Source organism: Halyomorpha halys, unplaced genomic scaffold (assembly GCF_000696795.3).
Source record: "Halyomorpha halys isolate HHAL.00 unplaced genomic scaffold, Hhal_1.1 Scaffold209.1, whole genome shotgun sequence".
Classification (NCBI taxonomy): domain Eukaryota; kingdom Metazoa; phylum Arthropoda; class Insecta; order Hemiptera; family Pentatomidae; genus Halyomorpha; species Halyomorpha halys.
The window spans coordinates 113735-124900 of record NW_027115831.1 but is presented as its reverse complement, the minus strand read 5'-3'; positions in this window follow the sequence as shown (position 1 = coordinate 124900).

Below are 11166 nucleotides of genomic sequence, written 5' to 3'. Positions count from 1 at the left end.
TATACGAAATTATATTTTTACTGTCTAATACTAAAATTTTCCACACAATAAATAATAGCAATATGAATAAGTAATAGTAATATGAAATCTATCCTTAGGATATTTAAAAAAAAAAAATAATTTTGGCAAAATAAAGGGTTAATAATTAATATGAATGAAATTAGGCTTTACTTAAAAAAAGTAAAACTAATTGTTTGTTGTATAAATGCTGTATGGCTAGATTTTGCCAATTTGGTTGACTAATTTTAGTGTTCTGTAAAGAAGATCTTATCTGTCTTAGAAAGTAGGATTTTTTTAAAAATTACATTTATTAACATTTACAACTATAATTGTATGAAGATACACCTTTGATGTTAGAAAATAATATTTAAAAAAAAAAAATACAGTTGTAAACTTTCTTCTTGCCATCCAAAGGAAAAATAACAGATTAAATTATTTTTTTCTTATATCACTCTTTTTTTTTATGAAAATGAGCATTATTTATAAATAATTATAATAAAAGGTATACCTTGACAAAAAATTACTTCTCATTTGTGTAGCAAGAGTCAAGGCGACCAAACTAGGTATTTCTTTTTAGCCCTATCACTTAGCAGTGAAAGCCATAGGAGGCATACACTTTTAGGACCTTACCGGACCCTCAGAACTTCAATACACTTTTTCAGAAAAGGCTGGGAAGGACTGCTACTTCAGTATTCAAGGTGGATTATAGGAATAATTTGAGGTAGATAGGGATTATGTTTAAATATTAGGATGGCGGATAAGGTTCTGATGAAACATTTGAATAGAATATGGACTAAATATATAATATAGAGTTGTATTTCACGTAATAATAGTGACTAACGGCCGCTGATAGGACTGAGAATATTGTCTATATTAAAGTGTATTAAAATTTAGCTAGTCTCAACTGTTCAAAGCTATGGAGGTCCAAATAATTTTTAGAATGATATTTTAAGTTTGTGATTTGTCTCAATTAAAAGTTTAGACTTTCTGTTTAATAAAGTTTATATTTTACATTATTGTTGGTTTAGTTTTAATTAGTTCATTATTTAGATTCTAGGTTCTTTAATATTTCTTCTTGTAAAGGAAGGCAGGACAGCTCAATGAATAAGGTACCATGCAACTAACTCCAATGACCCAGATTCGAATCCAGCTGTAGCAGAGAATTATTTATTCTGTTACTGTAATGTTGAGTCAACCCTGCGGGTTCGGAAGCTATCTGGGGTCCACCCAGCTTCTATAAATTGGGTAATCTAAATTGGTGAAAAATCTAGTGAGTTTTAGTGGGCCTAATTTTGAAAAAATCATCCCTGCACTATCTTACAAAGTAATTAACCCCTGATCCTTAATGGGTTTTAGTGGTACAGATTTTTCACTTGAATTTTTGAATATCAAATCAAAAATATAAATAAAATTTCATTAGGCTAAAAATAAAAAAAAAGCAAGCTCAGTTTCCTTAGTAATTTTTAGGTAGGAAGTAGTTTTAGGTTAAAATATGGTCAAAATAGACTAAGTATTTTATGGTATGTAGGAGATTTCAAATCAATGTAGCTCATTTAGTAAATTATCAAGTGTTCTACAACGTGATTAACAACTATTTATAAACAATTATCGCCCATTCTTTGACTTCTACTACTATGTCTACCTTGCTAATTTATTACCTGAACCAAGATCAGCTTTATATTTAGATATAGATTTTTAATAACAGTACCACCATGTTTCTGAATATAGTTACAGAACCCTTGTAGAAAAAGGCTTGACGTGTTGAAGTATGTTTCATAGATCTTTTAACACGTTTTCAGTAGTTCTCTTCAGAAAGCGAAGTTTATTTCAATTGATATTCACCTCACGTATATCTAGCTTACTAACAAGTGTATGAAGAACTTTAAACGTTTAAAGAACACGAAAACTCAGAAGTTTTTTTTTTTTTTTTAAACCAAACTTTGTCATTTGTTTAGAATGTAGAACGCAAGCGTACCTCTCTTTTCTTAGAAAATTCTGGTCTAACATTCTGGTCCTCCTTAAATCTTTTTCAGTTCAGCTAACAAGAGTTTTTTTTATGGTGATAGTTGGTGAATCTATTTTATTTCAGTTCCCTATTTAAGGTGTACATTGATTTCTTCAGCAGGTTGGGTTGGAAAACTATCATCCTTAGAGTTTGTCCTGATAAATTAATCATCAGTGAGTAAAATCTTCACTTAGAATTTTCGCTGGGTACTTTGATTTCTTCAGCTGGTTAGGTTGGAAAACTATCATCCTTAGAGTTTGTCCTAATAAATTAATCATCTAGTAAAATTTTCATTTTAATCGAAACTTCAGTTCTATTGTTATAATTTCTAGAAACCCAGTTAAAAATTCTTTAAAAGATTAATTAAAAAAAAACAAACACACAAGCAGTTATACTAGGATAAATTGAATTTTGAAAAAAAAGCTCATTAATCTTGTTAGTATTTTTTATAATTATTTAGTGCCAACAAAGGTGTAATAAATAATAGCCCTTGCAATGTTATTAAAGTCTTTACCATATGTGCTAATACTTGGCCCGGGTCGGATAACTTTTCGCAGCTGGTTAGTAGATACCACATGTTGAAGGGACCTATCCTAGCAACAGGTATTACCTGCTGGCTTTGTCGGTAGGCAGTTCAATTATAGTTTATACACAACACTTGTAGTCCCTTGTAACGTATTCTTCTTGCGCGTGGCTAATGATAGCCAATGAGAAATAAGATTCGGAAAAGGTAACGACCATACGAAGGAAAGGGGGACCGGTCAGGAAAGAAGCGGGTACAGAACACAAGAAGGTAGGAGAGGGGCTAGAGAAGAGGATGCACTCCGTGGAGAAGTCTTAAGAAGGGCTAATTAATAAGACCTGGAACGCCAAGGGTTTGGCACAAGACGACGTACACGGCTAAGACAATCCACGACATGCATCACCCAAATCAGCAGCTATTTAGATATATTCAGTAATAATTTATAATGTAACAATATTTTATGGCAAAACATTTTTCTGAATCATTCAATCATTTTATTATTTCATTGCAGTCATTATGTAAATAAATACTTTTTTTTTATATATATGTTATATTTACAATGGTAAAATATTTTATAAATAAGTATAAAGATATATAATTGGTAACATGGTAAACACAAAAGCCTTTGGAAAGGAATTAAATAATAATAATAGTTTTGCGGTACTCTTAATTAATTAATATAAATGTATATATATTTGGATAGTTGCCTTCAGCAATTATCCTGGCATCCCAATCGACAACAGGTATACATAGCAGATGATCGGTATGAAACGAATTTTGAGGACGCCATCTTGTTTACAGTACCACAACTGCTTATGGTGGTCAAATTGATAATTTTGTTTATTATTTTTATTGGTTTCCAATCCTTGGAATCGAATCTTGATATAACTAAAGAGTTAACAATTTAAAAAAAATGTCAGTTTTATTGTCCCTTGCTTGTTACACAAAGGGGCTCTTTCAGGAATTCACCAGTTTCTTCCTTTGACAAGAATATTTAGCATTCATGTCTTCATTCGTCCATATAAAAACTCGAAAGGAATCAGAAAATATCGGAATCACTCATTCCTCTAAAAAGTTTCAAATATATTTGTTTCCGAAGAATATATTAAATGGAATATTTTAACACACCTTTTGATTTTTTTTTTTTTTTTAATATTCTTTCTTAAATTCTATTGGTTGATTTATGAAACTTTTATGATTCACCAGAATTTACTCACTTTTCCGACAAACTGTGGTCAAATCTTTCATTATGTTGTGTTATGGTAAAATTTTTACATGTAAAGCAGCAATTCTTAATTTAAAATTATTTGAAAATGTTTATATTGAAGATTTATTACAGTTTAGCTGCTGGTATGTTCCTTGCAGTTGCAATGAAAATGCAAAGAACACCCCGAAAAATCCGAACAGTTCGACCTTCTATATATATACAATAAGTAAATTTACTGTAAGTGACATAGTGACATGATACAATCTATATTTTAATGTGCTTATTTACATGGGGTAACATCAATACAAATAGTATACATTTCTTTGTTTGTCCAAACACCATTTGGATTTTTTTAAAGGTAAAGCTTAATAATTATGGAAACCTTCGGGTGTCTTCCAAGAATTCATTAAATTTATCTTTAGATTCAAAATAGGTTTCTCACGATTATACATTGTTTGATTTATATTTTGACTTCTTTTTTAACACTAAAAATATATTTATCAATGAAATTGTGTAATAAATTACATCAATTCAGCCTCACCGCTCTTTATTAATTTATTTTACATCTCCAACGTTTCGTTCAATATGGCTATTATCGAGGATAATCTTAATTTTCAGTTTAGCGCACTTTCAGACTAACTTATCAAAACTATTTAATTCAATATAGGAGACAAGTAATATGATGTTGATAAGTTTACCTGAAAATGTATTAAGTATTGAATTATATAGATGGCAAGTATAGGTTATTGACTACATTGTATTAAACTTAGTAATTAATTCAGTGATTAACGTGAAGCTGTGAAATTGAAAACTAAGATTCTACTTGATAATTTTCAGGTTGGCCGAAACGTTGAAGATGTAAAATAAATTAATTAAATGTTTTGAGGCTGAATGGATCTATTTCATTATAATTCATAACTATAATATTTATTCTGTATTTCACTAACGATTAAGTATCTATAAAATCATTTGATATTTCTAGAGGGGGCTGGAAAAGTAGTCAATAAATGGCCGAAATAGGAAAGGTGTTTTTATATTGTAGAACATTATGAAATTAATAGTATTCCAAAACTTTTGTTTTTCGGAAAAAATTAAAACGACTGTCAAGGGAGATAAAATAATTTAAAATTTTCTATTCTTACCTAGACATTATATGTCGCTGATTTCAGTTACTATGGCATGTATATATAATACTGTAGTATCGATCTCTTAACTGGCTTTAAAGAGCGATGGATTTTGACGTATGAGGTATTAAAAGAAAAGGAATTTCGTGGAAAAGTTACGAATCTTAAAAAACGACTCAGAAAGTCTAGAGCTAAAAGGTATTTTAAAAACGTGAGATGTTTAAAAACTCTGACAGAGATAAATTGGTTGATCGAAACGTTAAAATACAATTTTTACAATTTTAAGGATTTATTCGCAAAAATTAATACCCTAATACATTCCGAGGGGCCCAAAAACGTGTTTTAAAGCCCAAAAATGAACATTTTTTGAGATACTGCACGAATTAGGTACGGTTACAACTTTCTACAAGCTACATCAGAATAATTTTCACTATTGTAGAATCATCAATTGATACCACTTTGATTTTATCTGCTACATAGCAATGATACAGAAAATTAGTGGCAGATTAGTAGTTCGTTTCCTTAAAAATAATAGGTCCTGGTAGTAACATTTTAGCAATTGCATGGTTATTCAGAGCATTTAGATTGATGCCGTTTTTCAATTTCAGGCGCTTTTTAAATATTGCTCGATCTTAAAGTCTCTCCTTCCCGTTTTAAGCTAATATTTCAGGGTGGGTCCGGCGGGGAAGGATAGCCGTTTTTTTAGTGTTATGACCTCCTCTTGTGAGATTGTGACATGTCGTTCATCGACCAACCTACTCTCTATAATTGCCTGTATCAAAAGTCAGATAAGTAAGGCTACCATGAAGGGCGGTAGTGGAGGGTTTGATGCCGTTTTTCAATTTCAGGCGCTTTTTAAATATCAATAAATATTCTCAAACAAGAATTAAAGATTATTACATTAATAAACGTGGTGAACGTTGATGTAATGAACATGGAATTAGATTTTCCAAACTTCAGTAAATAAAATATTCTACCAAAAAAAAATAACCTCCCACACAAATATCCTGAAGGAAGGAGTATAATAGAGGAGTTAGCTCCCAAGAAGCGTGAAGCCAAAAACGCAAGCAATATGATGAAGTCTAAGAGCGTGGCAGAGGAGTAGGCTTCTGAGCAGAGGGTTTATTCCAATCCAATTGGGTTATACGGGTTACTACCGTCCTGCCAGCTTGTTACCCTGCAAAAATATAAAATCATTTTAATAAATTAATCAATAATTTAACATATTTGGGTTTAAAATTTTATCAACATTTGAAATTTTCGACGAACATCAATAAGAAAATAAAATTAGTGAGACCGGAAGCTTGTAAATTTACTCCAACTTATTAATCCACTTTAAGTTGCTAATTTATGAATGCATGTTAAGGCAATATTATATGAGAAGATTATGAGCCGCCCCGCTAAGACCCACCGAGGAGTGACGGTCCTAAAACACTTTTGAAATATAAACTTAAAACGGAAGGGGAAAGTTTAAGATACTTAGATCGATCAATATTTAAAAAGGGCCTGAAATTGAAAAACAGTGTGAGGGTGTATAATGAATCTCATTTTAAGATTAGCTTCCACAGTGCCACCGTTGCCATGAGAATCATACGCGACAATGAGTGATGGCCTAAATTATTCAACTAGATAGTTAAATGAAATTATTTATAGTTGTTTATTTTTTTTTTTTTAATGAATGGCTCAACAAATTTCTTATTTTCATGTCTCATATTAAATGCCCATAAGTTTCCACCGAAAATTCGTGGCCTGCCTAAAACATCCGTGCTTTTATAGTGAATCTTAACTGTAAAACTGTAATATTTTACAGTGGTGCCTCGTAACTACTTATTATTTAAACTGACACTTAAAGATAGTCTTTACAACCTTACCAATTGTGTGTTTAAAATAAACCTTCTTGATAATATTATATTGTTTATACGAACGAGTATAATATTGCTTATAGTTCGAAGGGGAGAAGTAAACATATGTAATGCGAGAGTTCCCGTAGTAGTAAATTAGTTCTTAATTATTCCAGTATCTCTTAAGAGTTCCCTCTTAAACTGCTACTGTCACAAGTAAATAGCCCCTCCCCCTCCACAGTGGAAATATTCCATTTTTACAGTCCAATAGAAGGAAGGACATTCCTCCTTTGTCCTCCGAAACTGGGGAACGGAAAGAGAATGAACGGCCTGTCCCGAGCAATGGGGCCATTTGGTAAATATTCTGTGTCTCCATTTCCGTTCCGACTTTTTTATTATTATTTACTTAGAATGATGATATTGAATAGGTCTGTTCTTATTATTTTAGTAATACATTTTGTAATATTATGAATTATTTATATCATTATTATCTTAAGTTGTTATTCTAAATTATTATGTCTTATATCATATTAACAAAGAAAAAACAAGAAAAAAGAAAACATTATAACCATTCCTCTCAGTTGTAAATCTCATAAAAATATTTTTTTATTACCAACTATCAATCAGAAATACATAGCTAATAGAAAGTTTAAGTAAAACGGCCGAAGATTATTTATTTTTCAAATATAATTTATACATTATCTAAAAATAGAAGTAAAGTAAAATAATTAAAAATAGGAATTATTATGCAGAAATATATCCACATAAAAATAAATTAAAATTATGTATGGATTTAAATTTTTTTGTAATTCACTGAAAGGATGAAGAAAATTAAAAACAATAAACGGTTCTTCTTCGAAAACAAGTAAACTATTAATTAATGTTTCACACATATTGTTCAACAAGATATAGCAAAACGAGGAAAGGAGATGAAAAACACAACAAAACTTGCGATTGCTTTTTCCTGAATTTCGCAACCACTAGTTGATGTACTTCCTTCCACCCTTTTCGTTCCTTTTAACAATACTTATGTGCCTTCATCACTTATTGTATGATAATAGTGTTTACTTAATCCGTAGTTAAAATTAATGAAAAGATGACAAACTAGGTTAATTCGACTAATTTTATTGACATGAACAGAACAAAATTAAAAGTCTGGAAGTGAAGTGCCAATTCATAGTTAACAATGTCTTTGAGGATGGCCAAGTTGAACATTTCAAGTATTAATAAAGTGTATTTGAAACTTAATTTGGGTACAATTAGTTTTACTTAAACAATAAAACCATTATCGAAGAAGCGACTAGACTATTTTATATAATATATGAAATACTTCAAACAGAAAAAAATGTTTTTGTCAGATATGCCACTGTTCAAGACAAGCAGCAATATGGTTCTACTGTTGTTTGACTAGCCGACCCAGGACCACAGGATACCCCCAGTAATTTCTTATTCTTTAATGACCATATATTTATTATTTATATTTAATGTGGCTTATTTTTCCGATTTTCTTATCGGTATAGAAATGCTAAAAGAAAAGAAATCACGTTATATAAATCGATTTTGAACAAATAAACATCCAGTTCTGAGATAGTCAAGAGTTTATTGGTTGTGAAGGGGAAAGTGACTGGAGGCTTCCAGTGATTAAATACATTTTCAGGAGTTCCCTCCCTGGACACTGGGTGGTTTTGTTCCCGGACATTGGTAAATCATGGAGCAGAACTTTCTGCCTCTGAAATAGAACTGTTTGGCTAACTGTTTTGGGTCACAAAACCCCACACCCTTCCGAACAGAATTAAACATATTCTCATCCATCATTGGAGCTATTTTGTTAGTGGAATGGTTTAGCTGCTTCAGATCTACTGTTTATTTTTAAGTAATTATACATTTTACCGTAAATCTTGTCGACCAATAAGTGAAAGATATTTAATTACAATAAGAAAATTAGTATATATGTACAACTTTAGGGGCTCGGTACATACTTTATGATCGTGAACCCTTTGTCGCTGATAGAATTCTTGTTTAAAATTTGTGAGGAAAAGTGAGGACATTCAGGTAGATTCATTTACAACATAAATATTTTGAGACCAGAATAAAATCTCATTAGAGACAGATCGGTTAGTATGTGGGTTCATCGTATAATATATAAAAGAGATCCAGATAAATGTTATGGACACTTATTATAGGTTATATGAGGTGGTCAGGAGGTCTCGCTGCTTAATGCCCTATCACCTTCTTCTTGCCACTTCGCTTATCCAGGTTAAGTCGAAGTGTTGGTGGGCGAAATGGTTTCTCTCAAACAGGGTCTGGCTAGTACCCCTAATGCAGTCCTGTTGGAAGGGCAGTCAGGTACTGGGGAGAATGTCACTGCATGTTCGATCCAAAGGGAGCGTACTGACGTGGATTCTTAGAGACTTTTCGATGTAAGCTGCCAAAGGGAGTAATAAAAAATGAGACTCTTGACCCAAATTTATAACCCTAAAAAATTTAGTTCTGTAAATCCGACAATCCGTTTTTCGGTTTTGTGGCAGTTATACCTACTTATTATCAAAATTAATTTATAATATTAGTTATAACGAAGTAAAATTTTTTTTTGTGCGTGTTAATGTTTACATGATTTAAAATTTTGTGGGGGTATCTCTAATTAAAAAAAATCCTAGATCCAATACACTACCAATTAAGCCCAAAAAACATTGTTTGCGTGTGTGAAACCAGAATTGACCTGCTGAATGGCAAATATTCTTGATTAAAGCCAACAAAAATTTGATTTTGAGTCAGATTTTAATATAAAATATTACTGACTGAAATAAAAATATTACTACTACGTTAATAGGCACTATGTATGAAGTATATTGTAGTAGGGGTAAAACTATTACTGCTAGGCTGGCGTTTCCCTTATCTGCTGTTATGAAGAGGAGAGGTGCGCAACACTTTTTTTTAATGTTTTTACATCATATTATAATATAATTTAATTTTATGTTATTTATCTGATTAATATAACGGCCATCAGATAGTTGTCGCGATGATATAAAGGCTGGGGGCCCCAAAGCTTATTATTCTTGCTCTTAAATTAAATAAAATTTTCAAAACTCTAAACAAGACATTCACTAACATTATATAATTAAATTTAAACTGAATGGTATAGGATGAATTACTATATTATTTTCACACATAGAGAATTAAAAAAAAAAATCATTCTCTTTATATAACAGATTTATCACACTGAAAAAAAAGGAAAAAGAAATATGGAGGTAGAAATATAAATTACAAAAATATGAACGAGGACTCAGATCCGTTCCGATAAAATAATATATACACATTCCCCTCAATGTTTTGGCTTGCTTTAGGCCCCGAATTGCCGGAGGCTTGTCGGGAAATATTTTCGCTCTTAGAACACACAAGGGAAAATGGGATATTGATGGGTGTTCTTTGGCACAATATTCTTCATTCTTGGAGTATTTCCTTTTTGCCGGAATTAAATTGAGTTTGACTTTACGTATCGTGTAGTGAGATAATGATTACTATTTGTCTTGATAAATAATGTATTTTAAGTTTCTATTTATTTTCTAAAACCCGTTATGGGGGAATATTTATGTGTATACATATATAATTTGGATTTAAATTTAAAAGAGTAGTTTCTGCATCTAAGGAGTGGGGAGTTACGATTAGACTATGAATTATGAATCTAATGTATCCATGGGCCCTTATATCTCTGATATATTGAAAAAATGTTTTACATCACATATCCACTACATAATATATCAGAACACGAGTTGAAATAGATTTTTGGGTCTCATGGTTTATCCTGATTACCTATCTTTTCACCAAAATAATTATAGTAAGCAGTTCTCACCAGTAGGCTCTGAATTCGTTTAGGATCTATGAATGTATTATTGTCACTAATGTAACAAAAATTATTATAATTTCAATAATAATTAGTATAATATTTTTATAAAATAACATATATATAAAATTAAAAAATAGAAGTCATGTTTATAAGTGTTAACCTTAGTAGCTGTTTACAAAAATCAGAGAGTAATAATATCCATATTTTTATTTTATTTTTTTAACTTTAATTAAAATAATAAAATCTGCAACCCTCAAGGACAATAATTATTAAGGCTGTAAGTTCTCAATCATACTGTATGTACATATTGGATAAAGAGAACATACATTTTTTTTTTAATTATTTATTTATTGTAATTTACAACTGTACAAAATAATACAATAGGTAAATATGTAGTATGTTTCATAACTTACGATTAGACTGAAAATATCACTTAAAATAAAAAGGGGTTCGGGCAGAGTAACAACACACGGCTACTGAACAACTAACTTTATTATTAGATTCCTCTGGTATATATAGACACAGGTTGTTGACAAACTTAAATACTCTTAATTCTATTAATACAAAGTTTATATTATTGTTTATAGGTCATATATACAGCTAACTCCCTCCCTCCAGTTCC